Source organism: Beta vulgaris, chromosome 7 (assembly GCF_026745355.1).
Source record: "Beta vulgaris subsp. vulgaris cultivar EL10 chromosome 7, EL10.2, whole genome shotgun sequence".
Classification (NCBI taxonomy): Eukaryota; Viridiplantae; Streptophyta; class Magnoliopsida; order Caryophyllales; family Amaranthaceae; genus Beta; species Beta vulgaris.
Genome location: NC_079208.1, coordinates 38120017 through 38128008, shown reverse-complemented (window position 1 = coordinate 38128008; position 7992 = coordinate 38120017). Strand labels below are relative to the sequence as shown.

The window sequence follows — 7992 nt, the reverse complement described above, 5'->3', positions numbered from 1 at the left end:
AGTGTGTGACTGGTGTCTTTCCATAGTGTCAGACTTATGTCATTCCATAAGTTTGGCTTAAGGAATAGCGTTACAAAAGAATTATATTTTCTATTTCTTGTTTGAGTAAGTTCCTGTGATCGAGTTCCAAGTTCCTATGAGTGTCATGTTCCTTTACAGTTATTCAGTTTCTATATACTAGAGTTAAACCAAATTATCAATTGTCTGTATTTGAGTTTAGGGTTCAAGGGTTTGAGTGAACTCTTGTAATGGAAACTTGGTAAAGGGTTTGAGTAAATTATTGTATCAAGTTCGATAAGGAACTTGAGTAAGTTCGAGTTAGGAACTTGAGTAAGTTCGAGTTACGAACTTGAGTAAGTTCTTGTTGTTTAATTTATGCGTAGACTTGGGGTGAAGTCTATCCAGGGGTGAAAGGTTTGAATAAACCTGTTGTAAAGAGTTGTGGGAACTCTTAACGGACTTAGAGTTAAGTCTAGAGAGTCAAAGTTCTGAGTGGAACTTGTGAGAGAGTTGGAGTTCCGAGTGTAACTTGCGTATGTAATAGGTTGTAACAAAGGAGGTTCCCTATTATAGTGAAGAGTTTAAATCATGAGGAGGTCGTGGTTTTTCTTCTTGTATTGAGACAAGAAGTTTCCACGTAAAAATCTCTCTTGCACTTTGAGTTCCTTATTGTTTATGTTTTAAATTCCGCATTATTTGGGCAATAAGTTCCACACTACAATTCACCCCCCCTCTTGTAGTTCCTTCCGAGTTAACAATCTTCACCAGGAAACACCAACCACCAACCCACGAGAAACCATCGCCACCCCCTAAGAAATCAACCACCAGGCCTCAAAAATCTACCCAAACCTGAAAACACCAACTATGTTGATGCTGCTGCTATGAGGGAGTAAAATAAGAAGAATAAGAATGGAGAAAAGTGGAAGAAAGAGAGAGGGGAGTAGTGGACACCAAAAAAAGGCAATAGGAAAGAAAAAAAAGTCAAAATATAAAAGAAAATATATCATTAAGAGTCACGTGAGTTTCACATGACTCTTTTTACCTGCTACAACAGGTATTCAGGTCAAGGGGACCATTTTTGTGAAATTGATTAAAAAGTTGGGCCCAACTAAAAATAATAAAAAGTTGAGACTGATAAAAGAAGATGTCCAATAGTTGAAAATGTTAATTTTTCCAATTAATTTGAACATTTTCATTTTTTGCATGGTCCTACTATTATGATACTCCAATTAGTTTATTAGACCCCTTTGGTCCCACATTTATATATAAATATAAAACCCAAAGCAAACAAATGTCATGTGTGCCACATGTCCCCTAAACAAATGATACAAAGTAATATAGTGTTTTAAGGATCAAACACATGACCTCCCATTTGGTTCCATTATGAAAATTATTGCATTTTGCTAAATCTGTATTTTTCAAATCTTAATTACCATTGTATAAGTTGTTTGGCTTATTATCAATGACAAATTTTCTTCCCATAAAAAAAAAATACTCCGCCAACTCCTATCACGTCTAGTTTTTGATAAATTAACATTTGATAACTAAAGTACAAGTTATCACCTTAGACTATGTGTCACAATAAGTGTTCTGATTTTTATGGGACATAGAGAATATTGTTACGTAGTGCTAGACTCGTAATTAATTACTACTATCCCCAACAATAGGTTCTAGAATAAGAGACTTATGCAACAACGCCTGTACTCAAAACCCGAAACTGAGCTCCGCCTTTGAACCTGCAAAAAGGGACCCACCCTGGAGGTTTGGGTGGTATTTCTCCCTCCGAACCTTAAGTCAGGTTTCAGGAGTATGAAGGAACTTTTAGAGAGAGAGTATTTATGGCAGAATAACAGTACTATGCTCTGAAAAACGTACCTTTTCCCTGATTTCAAGGACTATTTATAGTGTCTGAAATGACTGTTGTACTTTGATGCCACCCTAATTTGGGAGCATCTGATTTGCTAAGCAATAATGCTGACATGTGGCGATTACTGATTGGAGAGTACACATCACCCTTTTACACAAAAATGCTCTTTACTTTTACTGGGCCTAAGTACAATTTGAGCCATAAGAAGAGTTTTAGCACACCTTTTCCCCAGAAAAGTGTACTTTAGTCTATACAAGTTTATGACCCATGTACTTTACCATAATAGGAAAGCGCCATTTGTAGGGCTGTGATGGGGCCACGTGTCATAGCATTATTGCTTAGCCAATCAGATGCTCCTAAATTAGGGTGCCATCAAAGTACAACAGTCATTTCAGACACTATAAATAGTCCTTGAAATCAGGGGAAAGGTACGTTTTTCAGAGCATAGTATTGTTATTCTGCCATAAATAATCTCTCTCTCTACTTTCTCTCTCTAAAAGTTCCTTCATACTTCTGATACCTGACTTAAGCTTCGGAGGGGGAAATACCACCCAAACCTCCAGGGTGGGTCCCTTTTTGCAGGTTCAAAGGCGGAGCTCAAATTTGGGTATTCAGTACAGGCGTTGTTGCACAAGTCTCTTATTCTAGAACCTACTGTTGGGGATAGTAGTAATCACTTACGAGTCTAGCACTACGTAACATTTGGCGCCGTCTGTGGGAAGACGTAACAATGACTGATTGTCACTCATCCAACGTTGCCAGTAATAGAAGCTTTGAGATACAAGTGGAAGATACGATGGGCGATGAGAGGCCACCTAGAGGAAGAGACAGGCCCTATGCTGCCGTTCGTCTCTCTGGACGGAGCAGGGACCCTGTCATCCAAGAGAATCTTGACCGTCCAGTGACAACTGTCCATCTGGAAACTGTCTTAAATGATTTCCAGGCTAGGATGACCGCTGTCATGGAAGAACAAATCAAAAACAACATGTTGTTTTTTCAGGTTAACCCAGGTGAGGACGCTGTGGTGCCGCCTAGGGGGCAGTCTTAGGAAGGTCGTCCAGGGACAAGCCGGCCTCCTCGACAGGAAATGACAAAGCAACTGTCAAAAGGAAAACAGCCGGCAGTTAGTGAACCAAGAAGAAATATGGACTGGAAGTTGGTGGTCCGTCCAGGAGATAACATTCCTCCTAGTGGTCATAAGATGGAGACGGATGCAAGGGAGTACTTGGAAGCCAAGAAGGCAGCTACTCTTCAGCGATCGGCCTCAGGGTCTACTCCCTACATGAAGGATCCCCCATTTAGGATTCCATCCAGAACTGAAGGAAGAAGTCAAAGACCTTCGATTGTTCAGCCAAGGCAAGAAAAAACAGTTTTACAACCTATGGTGTCACTACTACATTAAAAGGCAAAGGCAACGCACCAAAATCGTTGCAATAGGTATAAAAGTCGTTGCAATAGACCTACTGCAACGGTTTTGTACCGTCGCATTTGTTGGCATTGCAATAGGCCTACTACAACGACTAATAAAGCTATTGCAACGGATAAACATGTCGTTGCCTTAGATCAATTATCTTTTGCAACGGCTTTGTTAGTGGCTGGTTATGCAACATTCTTGGCTAGTGCAGTGCCTACCATTTAAGCTAGTGCAACGAATTTATGCTAGTGCAACGGATTTAAGCTAGTGCAACGGAATTTTTTTTTTCTTTTTGTGGGGATATTGCAACGATTATTACTATAACCTACTGAAAACCTACAATATTACAGGCCTGTAAATAAATTAGTAATGAAGCAACAAATGCCAAAATACTCTTGAAATGCCAAAAACAATTGTCATATCGTATTATAATTTCCAAAACTAATTAAGTTAAGAGTATACATGACAAATCCTAATTAATAAAAACGAAAATGTACTTAATCAAACCCAACTAATAAATATTTGTTTTAGTACCACAAATGCTTCTAAGTACATATAGATCACTTTCCTTCTAGACATAAAGTACTGCATCACTATAATATAGCTAGTTAAATCTGGCCAATAGTGTGTACAATGAGACGTCTACGTTTGATCTCCTCCAGTTGGTTCATTTTTCACCTAAAAATTCAAACATTGTAATAGTTAGTTTATAAACGTACACCATCAACACACAAAAAAACCTATAAAGCTATGAATCCGTAATTCTATAAGCATATCTAAGCTCTAATATATAATATCTAAATGCTACAAATGATTCTCACTATACAAGGACAAATTTCCAGCAAAGGAAGATCAGGCCAAGTGCAAGACACCTCTTGAACCATTTGGAGGAGGGGGGTATTATTAGGACTAACCAGAGTGTGGTGAAAATGACGTTTATAATATGCAAATATTGCATATATCATATTCATAAACTCATATCTCATGATGTTTCCCTCTTTGCAGCTTAATCGCTCTCACAAGGTCTTCAATCTCTTAACTTTAAGTACTTACCAGGTTTAATAAAGACTCTCCTATATCCTTCTATTCGTCAGAAAGGGGACCAAGAACAATCAACTCTCCTAAGTCAGCTATAAACATTCATAAGCTAAAATTAACAACAGATTTCTAAAGAATCAGACAAAACTATAATTTACTGTTGAACCACCACCGATCAAAGAATGATAAATGCAACAATCTCTCTATTAAATACGCAAAGACAAAACAAAGGAAAAGAAATTCCATCAACATCAGTGCTTTCAAATCTATATTCATTTCAATCAACACGTCTTCAACTCTACATGAGAAACTTTCTTTAATAATTTACTTTAGTATGCCGAAGCGACCAAGGATACCAATATGCTTACCTGCTCCGGTGGCCTGTAAAGAGCAGGAGATACAAACATTTCCCACAAGGCCACAAGTCCAGATCTGGTCAAGATATCTTTAAGAATGCCACTTATACCAAGAAACAGCAATGTCTTAGCTTCCATAGTAGACCCAAGACCCACTTGCACATGTAGCAAGAAGTTGGATGAAGCCCTATAAAAATAACCCAAATCACACTAAAACCAAGTTTAAGAATACAGCTTAAACTGTAAAAGAATCCCCGTGCTTACGATATAAGTAGACGTGCTCAAAGAGGCCTGACCCCCACCAGAATTACTGGTTGAAATAAGCGAAGCAGCCTGGATAACAAGACCATGATTGCAAAGGTCATCAAGTTTCTCAACAGATGATGCAAAGGCCTCAAAATTCGAGTAAGGCAAACAGAAGCATGCTCCAGAACCTGAAATCCCATAAAACCTAAGACATGTAAACAAAAATTCGAAAGGGGTTGATATTATCAAACGCTCAAGATGGCAGAAAATCATGTGATCTTGCAGCCTACCTTTGCATCATGGTACTGAAGTAGGTGAGGAACAGCTTCCATCACAAAATCAGCAGCATCCAAAGGAGCTTCTTGACCATATTTGCAGCAGTAGCCAAAGCTACTCACTGAAATGGGATCAGAAACACAAATTATGCACATGGTAAAGCACCGGTTTAGACGTATCTACATCACATAACATCCAAAAACATCAAATAAAGGTAGACAAGATACCCTGAACACCGGTTGAAAAAAAAATCAAGATAAGAAAGCATTGCCATTAGCGCCCCAGCTCGTATACACGCAGTCAGATGCTCTTGTGATTGCAGGGACTGTGCCATTCCAAAAATTCAAAATAATCCCATAATCACTCATTAATTCATCCAATATTGGTTCAATTTATCATATATACATCACATATAGTTATACAAGTTCATTTGCGTATCCAGTAAGGATTACTCTCATGATTCAGTAACCCAACAAGTACAAGAACAAACGAATGCAAAGAGAAAATACTAAGTGAATCCTCCGTTCGAATCGACAGCAACTCATACAACTGAGTCAAAGCTTTCAATTGCTTCCCATCCTCACCATCAGCCCTTAATCCAGAAAGAATCTTCTTAAGCCTTCCACTTTGGTAATGGTTTCATCACAATTTAACATTCTTAGTTGATATGAAAAATTAGTTTGATTAATGATCTCCATTATATACTTGTCATTTGAAGATTACTTGATAAATCCATTAACACAAAACTCTTAGAAATAGAAGCTTGAAAATTATAAGTAAGAAATACAACAAAACTAAAGGGCAGTGTTAGTAAATGACCCACAGGGATTTCTCTAATATATTTGGAGTCACATTCAGAAATTACTGGTTTCAGCTAATGTAAATATTGTAAGCTGGCCAGATTAGTCTTTTTGTTCACTACTATCTTAACCCAACATTGGGAAAAGAACCAAATTCAGATAATTTAGACAAAACAATAATTTCTAGCCAAACTTTTTATCACGTACACTAACATAGAAAATCACACACATACACCAAATTAAAGTAGTACTACTAACAAAAATATTAACCAAAACACCAAAAACTAGTTTGGAATTTATTAATATAAAGATTATATGATATAAATAGTATAATAAACTAAAAAATTAGTCAGACATATATTAAATAGGTCGATTTTGAAAACAAACAACAAAAACTGATATTACATTTTGTAGTTTGTATATTTGTTGTTGGTTTAAAGTTATAAATAAAAACAAACCTGATCTCTGTCATCAGTGTCAACATCTGTAGAGGTATCAGTATGTTGGCTAGTATCAGCCATGGCAACACCAGACTCACCCCAATACTCCAATTGCCCTCTTTTCTCCGCCACTACCTCCACCATCTCCGCCATCGATGCTGGTGTCGAACCCAAATAATTATTCTGCCAAAATTAAAAACAATTCTCAAATTCCTGCAATAAAAATGACTAAATTCGTATTGGTGAAGTTTGCTTGCTATTTCTGCAATAAAAATGACTAAATTCGTTGACGCATTTCATCAAACAGCAAGTATGCATGCTTCTGTCTAACTAATTCCCAACAAATCTTAGGCATTGTTCAAAAAAATTATATCTTTCAGAGTTAGAATGTCTCTGATTTTTTTTAAATTCTAACTACCTAACTTTATAGTTTAAGTCTTTGTTTAAAAATAAAATGAAGAACTGCAGTTGACATAATGAAAAAATAGGAGGGGAAAAGAGGATCAAGTTCAAAACTACAGTCTATGAAAAAAGAAGAAGAGAGGAAACGTATCTGTAACAATTATACAAGAAGAAGAGAAGGAAAACATACCTTATGAAGCTCGACTATGATCCGAAATTTCCCCTCTTTGTTGGGTTTTCTTGAATTTCGACTCTTTGCTGTCTTTTCTTGAATAATTTACACTCTATATTTATATCCTATTACCATGGACTAAAATGATAACTGTAATATTAGAGAATTTACAAAAATCGATTGAAGAATTTACAAAATTACCGAAATTCAAGAAAGTACCTTGATTTTGGAGCTCGACTGGGTTTCGTGACTTTTAAAGAATTTCCAGAATTCCGAAATAAAGGAACGCACCTTTGAAGTTCAACTGGTATTCGAAATTTCGACTCTTTGCTTGTTTTTCTTGAGTTTCGCCTCTGTGCTCAGGTTTTCTTGATTAATTTCGCCTACTTGTTGCGTTGAAGACCTGAATCTTGCAGATATACATGAATTCAGGAAGAAATTTGGAATAATATTGAAGCAAATCTCGTGAATTCTCCCTCTTCCTCTTAGTATATAATCACAATTAGTGAATTCAGTTCCTCCTTTCAGTTCATAGGAGAGGATTTGGAAGATTGAAATTTGTTGGCAAAATTGATAGGGTTTTTCAGTTTGTGATTTAATGTCAGTTACCTGAGTAGATGGTTTTGTTTTTTTTTTTTTGAGGGGAAGTAGATGGGTTTCTTTGTTTGAGGAAGATAAGGCTGTTTGAAATTGATGCGAATTTTCTTGTGAAAAGTAGCGTTTAAAATTTCGTCAAAAAAGTGAGGGAACTATAATAATATGTTGAGCGAATTTTTTCTGTGTGCTAACGCAACGACCTATATTACATTATTGTTATTATTTCATCAAATGCAACGACCATCATCAAGTCGTTGCAATAGATATATCTAATGCAACGGTTACTATAAAGTCGTTGCAATAGCTTAATCCATAAATCCAAATTGAAATGTGTCGTTGCAATAGATGATCCTAGTGCAACGGTATAAAAAACAACCATTGCAT

At 36.6% G+C, this 7992-nt stretch overlaps 1 long non-coding RNA gene across 1 annotated transcript; it reads right to left on the bottom strand.

Moving 5' to 3' along the window:
- Positions 1-7074: 7074 nt before the first annotated feature.
- Positions 7075-7992, bottom strand: LOC125499334 (uncharacterized). The gene is made up of 2 exons (XR_007276132.2): positions 7231-7992; positions 7075-7149 (listed from the first exon to the last, which is right to left on the bottom strand). It is a non-coding gene; the product is annotated as an uncharacterized LOC125499334 (long non-coding RNA).